Genomic DNA, 8,895 nt, shown 5'->3' on the forward strand with positions numbered 1-8,895 from the left:
GGGTATCACATCGCTTCAGGCTACTGTCTCCCAATCACATCGTGTTCTAAATAATCATTAGCTTTATGCAAATAAGTATTAAATGTCCTCCCACTCAGTCCTATAGATGCTCTCGATATTCCCTGTCCTATGAGTAAAAGCCTTCTTCATCGATGCTGCCGAAGCTGCTTCTTACATGGGATTTCGTAGCTCTTGCACCCATCGGTTACAGCATGAAAATTTACCCAAATGAGGTTTCTCCTCCTTCCTAGATGCCAAGTGCAGTCAGACAGACGGGAAACACGGCAAAAAGGAATAGACGTAGAGAGAGAGCAACTATGAATTCGGGGGCCTCCTCTTTCGAAAACGTTAGGTTTTGCGTGTGGGCTTCTGAATTTTATTTGCAGACGCTTTACAGAAGTGAAGCACAGGTGGCCATCCCGCGATGCGAGCCCAACGGGGCTTTCTGGAGCGTGAAAGGCAGTATTCCTACCGGGGTTGCACTGCGGTTTACGAAGGTGAAAGCCGGAGCCCCCTGCAGAGGGTGACGGTGACTCCGGACGTCACTGTTAACATCGCAGGTGTCAGAGAGGGGTGGCTGAAGGCGACGGTCATCAACCGGCCACCGAGCTCTGCGTCAGTCTTTATTTTCCGTGACCGTGTCTCTTCTGAGCTGCCAACCGGCATTACGACTGCTACCGGGACTCATGGGCTCAGAAAATTTCGAGTTTTATTTTCCATTTTAATTGTAGTTTAAATTTATAGGAAACCCAGAAATGGCCAAATTTTCCATTTAAAATAGCCCGGCAGAGTTTGTGACCCAGAACAGTGTCTAAACACAAAAATCCCAAATTAGTTTTCTCGTGACTTTGGCCCTTAGGCAGGTACTGGCTATAAAAGGCTGTGTGGCCTTGATGGGTCTGCCTGGGAACACACTTTCAAAAAATTTCCAGATCTTCGTCCTGCCATGACGGTCGGAAGATTTTTGGCTTCCCTTCGAAAGCCATAAAACCATAAAGCAGATCTGAGAAAAACCCACAGCTGCATACATCTGATGACAGTCTTCAACGGATTTCCCAAAGATAGGGAGCTCAGCAAAACCCATACCCCATGATGTCAACACACACTGAACCTTTCCTCCCTGAGCCAGTGGGTATTCTGCGGAAGATTTAATCCATCTGTCCCTGATCTGCTTACAGTTAACTCATCAAAAATGCCGTTTGCATAAGCGTTGCCAAAGTTTCATGGGCTTTTATTTCTTGGTCTTTCAAATGGATGCTGGTGGGAGTCAAGTTTTGCCAGGCAAATACAACTCCCAAGGTCTAAGTTATTTCTGAGACCAAGACTTTGTAAATTTCAAGTAGCTGTTTTAACTATCACTGACAATAGTCTTTATTTTCAGCAGCGGTGTGTCTCCCCGTTAAAAGTGTTGGAGAAAAACAGCCTTTCATCACCCCACGAAGAGTAGGACCAGCTCTTTGCCAGTCTCCCCACTTCTTGTGTTTTCCACCTTAAGGATTTAAAATCTAATAAGGATATTGGACACAGCCCCAAGTGACTACAATACGTGGCATAATCTCACAGTGTATCAAATTTAAATCCATCAGTTTAACATTCAGAGTCTTCCAAACGACTTACCGTCTTCCTCTTCTGCATACAAGTAAGTTTTTCAAACTCAACTTCCAAACTGCAGGTGTCTTTAATTTCACTCCGCCCAGCTTATTATTCTGCCAATAGTTTTACTGTAGCCTTAGGTATAGAGCGACATCTAGGTGAAGACTAGTCTAGCAGAGTTACCAACTGGTAATCGTGTGTGTGTGCGTGTGTGTGCGTGGATGTTTATGTGTTTGCTGACACAGCAAGAAATCTGGCTTTATCAGGGAGAAGATACAGTTGCCAGCATTGGGCCTATTTTATTTCTGAGGGAAAATAAGTCAGTATTTCTTGGGTCGCTAAGGTGGAACACTGCAGATTGTTTACCAAACTCCTCATTATGGATCGCCATATAATTTGCTAAGAGAAAAGGACAAAATGGGCTTTTTAGGGGTGGAAAGACCTAAAGAGAGGGGTAGAAATAGACAGCAGTGTATGTATGCCCAGCGTGAACTTTGTGTCTCAGTCATGATTCTGGCATGTGTGAAAATATATGTGTGATTTCTATACCTGAGCATCAAGACTGTGTATGCAAATCTTTGGACTATCGCATTCAGCGACACTTGCGTAAGAGCCCCCATGCCTATTTTGGGGTTGCCTTAGGGTGCTCTTTGTAACCCAAGCTGAAGCCAAGGGGTAGTAGACACCCTTGTATGTACTTAATATGAACTCTCGAGCCCATTCAATAAATACGGGTTCAGTGGTATTCAACTAACTGCATACAGTTTAATGGGAAATTCACTTATACATGAAGTGTAAGCCCTGCCCTCAGGAAGCTCATGGCCGTCTTGTACGTTGGAACAGAGAACCCTGGAACTAGAAAGTACCGGAAAACTCTAAGAGTCTCATTGTTTAAATGAGAAAATACGTTGCAGAGGTGATGTGACCAGCTTAAGTCAAAGTTCCGTCCAGAACTCGGGGTTTCTGACTCAACTTCGTGTTTTTCCAGTGTGTGATGCTTTGAGAACTTACATTGTTGTGTTCATTTTTCCCCCTCCCTAGCTAGATTGTGGGTTTCTTGAAGGCTGGGAGTAATGTCACCCATCTCTTTCACATTCACCCAAGTATGTTATGAATAACCAGACAGATTAAGTATTCACTAAATACTTGTGGGATGAACAAGTATGTAAATTAATGAATGACTAGGTGATAGTAACATAAACTGCTAAATGAGTGAGAAAACCTAGAAAACCCACATTCCTTCCTGTTTGGTGCCTCTATAGTGACTGTCCTTTGGTCTCCTCCTTCCTAGATGCCAAGTGCAGTCAGACAGACGGGAAACACGGCAAAAAGGAATAGATGTAGAGAGAGAGCAACTATGAATTCGGGGGCCTCCTCTTTCGAAAACGTTAGGTTTTGCGTGTGGGCTTCTGAATTTTATTTGCAGACGCTTTACAGAAGTGAAGCACAGGTGGCCATCCCGTGATGCGAGCCCAACGGGGCTTTCTGGAGCGTGAAAGGCAGTATTCCTACCGGGGTTGCACTGCGGTTTACGAAGGTGAAAGCCGGAGCCCCCTGCAGAGGGTGACGGTGACTCCGGACGTCACTGTTAACATCGCAGGTGTCAGAGAGGGGTGGCTGAAGGCGACGGTCATCAACCGGCCACCGAGCTCTGCGTCAGTCTTTATTTTCCGTGACCGTGTCTCTTCTGAGCTGCCAACCGGCATTACGACTGCTACCGGGACTCATGGGCTCAGAAAATTTCGAGTTTTATTTTCCATTTTAATTGTAGTTTAAATTTATAGGAAACCCAGAAATGGCCAAATTTTCCATTTAAAATAGCCCGGCAGAGTTTGTGACCCAGAACAGTGTCTAAACACAAAAATCCCAAATTAGTTTTCTCGTGACTTTGGCCCTTAGGCAGGTACTGGCTATAAAAGGCTGTGTGGCCTTGATGGGTCTGCCTGGGAACACACTTTCAAAAAATTTCCAGATCTTCGTCCTGCCATGACGGTCGGAAGATTTTTGGCTTCCCTTCGAAAGCCATAAAACCATAAAGCAGATCTGAGAAAAACCCACAGCTGCATACATCTGATGACAGTCTTCAACGGATTTCCCAAAGATAGGGAGCTCAGCAAAACCCATACCCCATGATGTCAACACACACTGAACCTTTCCTCCCTGAGCCAGTGGGTATTCTGCGGAAGATTTAATCCATCTGTCCCTGATCTGCTTACAGTTAACTCATCAAAAATGCCGTTTGCATAAGCGTTGCCAAAGTTTCATGGGCTTTTATTTCTTGGTCTTTCAAATGGATGCTGGTGGGAGTCAAGTTTTGCCAGGCAAATACAACTCCCAAGGTCTAAGTTATTTCTGAGACCAAGACTTTGTAAATTTCAAGTAGCTGTTTTAACTATCACTGACAATAGTCTTTATTTTCAGCAGTGGTGTGTCTCCCCGTTAAAAGTGTTGGAGAAAAACAGCCTTTCATCACCCCACGAAGAGTAGGACCAGCTCTTTGCCAGTCTCCCCACTTCTTGTGTTTTCCACCTTAAGGATTTAAAATCTAATAAGGATATTGGACACAGCCCCAAGTGACTACAATACGTGGCATAATCTCACAGTGTATCAAATTTACATCCATCAGTTTAACATTCAGAGTCTTCCAAACGACTTACCGTCTTCCTCTTCTGCATACAAGTAAGTTTTTCAAACTCATCTTCCAAACTGCAGGTGTCTTTTTAATTTCACTCCGCTCGGCTTATTATTCTGCCAATAGTTTTACTGTAGCCTTAGGTATAGAGCGATATGTAGGTGAAGACTAGTCTAGCAGAGTTACCAACTGGTAATCGTGTGTGTGTGTGTGTGCGTGTGTGTGCGTGGATGTTTATGTGTTTGCTTACACAGCAAGAAATCTGGCTTTATCGGGGAGAAGATACAGTTGTCAGCATTGGGCCTATTTTATTTCTGAGGGAAAATAAGTCAGTATTTCTTGGGTCGCTAAGGTGGAACACAGCAGATTGTTTACCAAACTCCTCATTATGGATCGCCATATAATTTGCTAAGAGAAAAGGATGAAATGGGCTTTTTAGGGGTGGAAAGACCTAAAGAGAAGAGTAGAAATAGACAGCAGTATATGTATGCCCAGCGTGAACTTTGTGTCTCATTCGTGATCCTGGCATGTGTGAAAATATATGTGTGATTTCTATACCTGAGCATCAAGACCGTGTATGCAAATCTTTGGACTATCGCATCCAGCGACACTTGCGTAAGAGCCCCCATGCCTATTTTGGGATTGCCTTAGAGTGCTCTTTGTAACCCAAGCTGAAGCCAAGGGGTAGTAGACACCCTTGTATGTACTTAATATGAACTCTCGAGCCCATTCAATAAATACGGGTTCAGTGGTATTCAACTAACTGCATACAGTTTAATGGGAAATTCACTTATACATGAAGTGTAAGCCCTGCCCTCAGGAAGCTCATGGCCGTCTTGTACGTTGGAACAGAGAACCCTGGAACTAGAAAGTACCGGAAAACTCTAAGAGTCTCATTGTTTAAACGAGAAAATACGTTGCAGAGGTGATGTGACCAGCTTAAGTCAAAATTCCGTCCAGAACTCAGGGTTTCTGACTCAACTTCGTGTTTTTCCAGTGTGTGATGCTTTGAGAACTTACATTGTTGTGTTCATTTTTCCCCCTCCCTAGCTAGATTGTGGGTTTCTTGAAGGCTGGGAGTAATGTCACCCATCTCTTTCACATTCACCCAAGTATGTTATGAATAACCAGACAGATTAAGTATTCACTAAATACTTGTGGGATGAACAAGTATGTAAATTAATGAATGACTAGGTGATAGTAACATAAACTGCTAAATGGGTGAGAAAACCTAGAAAACCCACATTCCTTCCTGTTTGGTGCCTCTATAGTGACTGTCCTTTGGTCTGTGGTCTAGCAATCGTTTGTGTGAAAAAGGTTTGGAGGCTTAGTTGACTCAAACGATAATGTAAACTTAGGTCTCATTCAAAGATACGTAGTGTCCAAGCAGGGGAGGTCGTAACTTTAAACGCTAAACGCTTCTAACGGTCCATGTCTAGGTATCAGTTTTTAAGTAGCATTTTGACAATAGTTAATTTTATCCACTTGTCTTTAAGGGAGCCTTAAAGACGCTAAACGTGTCTTATTCAATTTAATCTTCTTCGCCAATAAAATTCCTTCCCCAAAATGACATTGGGATTGAGACACACCTAAAGGAGAGAGACTAGAATGGTGAATGGTCCCGACCCGTGTCACCTGAAGGGCAGTTAGTGGCACTGGGAAAAGGGGGTGCTGTAAATATCCGCAGGGCTGTCACGTGGAAGGCGGTTTGGGTTTACATGCTGGCGAGGACTGGATGCTGGCTGCAGATACTGCAAGAATGTGCATTTTGGATCAAAGTAAAGTACATTTTTTTTTTTCAGTTAAAAAGTTCTGTGGAAACAGAGCTGCCTCCCGGGGCGTGGGGACATGTCCTGCTGCTGAGGACGTTGGAGGAGGGTCTGAGGTGACATGTCCCACCAGACCTTCCGCCCGGTTCCTTCGGACTTTGAGATTTCACGACGACGTCACGCCTGGGCCACTGCCGCATTTCGCTCAGCACCTTGCGCGCGTAGTGCACGTCTGTCTCCTCTCCAGCTCTCACGTCTGTCTGTCTGCCAGTTTCCTAGCAATCCATAACTGTCAACGGAAGCTCAACTTTAGAAAATTATTAGAGCATTTCCTGCCCACTTGCTTGTCCTGGAAAATCCACTTCACTAAACAGTATGTGTTATGTATCCCCCCCACGCCCGCCCCCACGCCTCAACTTCGTCCGATTTTGAATTAAAATGCAACGTCGCATAGCGCCCAGTAGGATCGACAGGGTTCGAATCCTTGCTCCAGAACTTATCCTTAGGGCCGTGTTCTTCCCCTCTCCACCTCTCATTTTCCTGAACTGTAAAATAGAACCGATGACGCCGTCTCAGCGATGCGACGAGGATTAAACACAACGGCGCGCGTACACGCTCAAGCTCGGCGCCCGAGCTCCAGCAGATGCTAAGCCGGTGTTAGCAACCGTGTTCTACGGTTAATAAAAGCGACAGATTTCTTTGAGCTGCTTTGATTTAAGAAGACAGTGCCATTTCCTGGGGCTAGCTATACTGTCATTCTGCCCTGATGGGAAGGAAGAAGCATCGTTGGCAGCGAGTTGCCCGGTTTAGAGGCAGGATGGATAGGAGGGCTGGATGGAGGTGAGCTGAAATGTTACCCCCTGCCAGCTTTTTGAAATGCAAATTCATCCATCTCTTTGATGTCTCTAGCCACTTCCAATGAACATCTTTCAGCATATTATTTGCTTTCTTAACCACATCACTTCTCACTGAGTTCAACATTCCAGTAGGATTCAAAGGATCTTGGTACATTCTTCCAAAATGAATTCAGAAGGTAAGTCAAAGAGAAGGGGAAATATCTTTGAACAGGACACCGGGTTCAGACTGGGGGCGGGAGGAGGGTGTGGGGGGGAGGGGACGGGAGGGGAAGGCTGTGTGACTCAAAGAGCTAACAGTAAATTCAGCCCCAGGCTTTCCGTGTGCCAGTGGCCTGATGACTAACTTCAGCCAAGCATCCCACCCTGTTCCTATGTCTAAGCTAGTGGAGATAGTGCGCTGCCTGACTCCCAAAGCGGAAGGGGAGGGACCACACAGCGAATCCAGGTCGGTCTCCTCGGGAGAATGAGAATTAAAGGAGCCATCACGTTCAGCCTTCCCTGACTCTTTGCTGTTCTAGGGGGCCCGTGTCAATAATAGCATATTTTTCTCTTTAAAGTTAAGCACTTTCACTTATGCCTTTTCAAATATATAATGAAAACCCAGATGCAAGAGCTCACTCATCAATGGCCCTGTTAAATGCCACTCTCTGATACTGTGCTGGCATCAGTGAGGTTACCTCTCCCTTCATGTGTCCGTCTTTTTACCAGACTGTTGGCGTCTTAAGAACCATACCTGGCTCTCACTCATCTTGTACCCCCGGCAGGGTGGGAATGTACACGGATATTACGATGGACTCTCCTGCGAGAATCTTCCTGCAGGAAACCGTACTCTCTGCTGGAGGCAGGAGAGCCAAGAACATTAAAGTTGTTTGGCAACGACCTTAGAGTTGAGGTCCACCCTGGACCAGCTTCCACGTAAGATCTGAAAACCTCGGGATCACGAAGCAAGCCATGCGCGGTCGCAAACGCGCCTGGCTCTTCTGTGGCAGCTGGCGTCTCGGTTTCCAGGCTTTAGCCACGTAAGTATTGGCCTAGGTCCTGGGCTTCCAGAACCTTCTATTTTGTAAGCTCTTGAGCGTCTCATTAAACAGCTTTCTGACGGAATTAGTTCAGCTGGCTTCTGTCGTACATAACCAAACTCCAATTCAGCGCCCAGCAAACGTTCGTGGATCCAGCATCGGTTCCATCTCTAGATCCTCTTCAAGCCAGTTCCTCACACCTTCGCTCCTGAAATCACCTGTTGATTCTGCAACATGATTCATTAACAAGTAGGAAAAATTTCCCAGAAACGCCTCCACTGAAAGTGTAAAATGCAGTAAAAAGGAGAGAAAATTCACTGCAAAATACCACTCAGACAGATTTTTAAAAATCTTCCCACTATCTAGAAAACCCAGAAAGTGGCTTATTCTTGTCACTTAGATCTCATTAAAATGGAGCGCTGCTGCATTTTCTAAATGACCACGAAACGACAGGTGATAAAAGAATCCTCATTCAAGTTTCCCGTTCTGAAATAAGCGATTTGCGTGACGTTGGGGAGCTAGCAGATTTGGGTCAGAGGCTTGACCTCTGAGAACATATGTTTAAGATGTTTTCGATTCTCATGAATCCTGTCAAAGGCCTTCAGAACCCTTGAACTTCCCTGGGTGGACTTAAGACCTGGAGCAGGAAGCATCAGCCTAAGCGCACTGGGGCTTCTTGGCTTCTGCTTGTGTGCGTAAGGACAAAGGTGAAGAACTCTGTTCTCAATGCTTCTGCTGCCAGATCAGCAGGTGCCCTCCTTGAGCTAAGGCTTCTCTGTGAAGTTACTGCACCCTTGTCATTGAAGCTTCCGTTCTGAGGCTTATGCCTCTCCCACTACCGGAAAAATGCCTTCTCCAGCAAGACAGCGTTTTTCAACTTTTTTCATTAAAATCATTGGGGCGACATCAGTTAATGCAATCAAATAGATTTCAGGTGTACAACTCAATAACGTGTCGTATGCATACTGCATTGTGTGTTCACCACCCAAAGTTAAATTTCCTTCCATCACCAAAGATTTGACGCC

General features: G+C 45.2%; 1 long non-coding RNA gene across 1 annotated transcript in view; it reads left to right on the forward strand.

The window, feature by feature from the left end:
* The window catches only part of LOC105296169, a 94,606-nt gene that overhangs the window by 68,560 nt on the left and 17,151 nt on the right, over nucleotides 1-8,895 (forward strand). The window contains exons 6-8 of the long non-coding RNA XR_002781868.1: nucleotides 252-1,639; nucleotides 6,028-7,027; nucleotides 7,560-7,870. This is a non-coding gene — a long non-coding RNA (uncharacterized LOC105296169). The remainder of the gene's footprint in view (nucleotides 1-251; nucleotides 1,640-6,027; nucleotides 7,028-7,559; nucleotides 7,871-8,895) is intronic.

The sequence above is a fragment of the Pteropus vampyrus genome, unplaced genomic scaffold (assembly GCF_000151845.1).
Source record: "Pteropus vampyrus isolate Shadow unplaced genomic scaffold, Pvam_2.0 Scaffold121, whole genome shotgun sequence".
NCBI classification, from domain to species: Eukaryota; Metazoa; Chordata; class Mammalia; order Chiroptera; family Pteropodidae; genus Pteropus; species Pteropus vampyrus.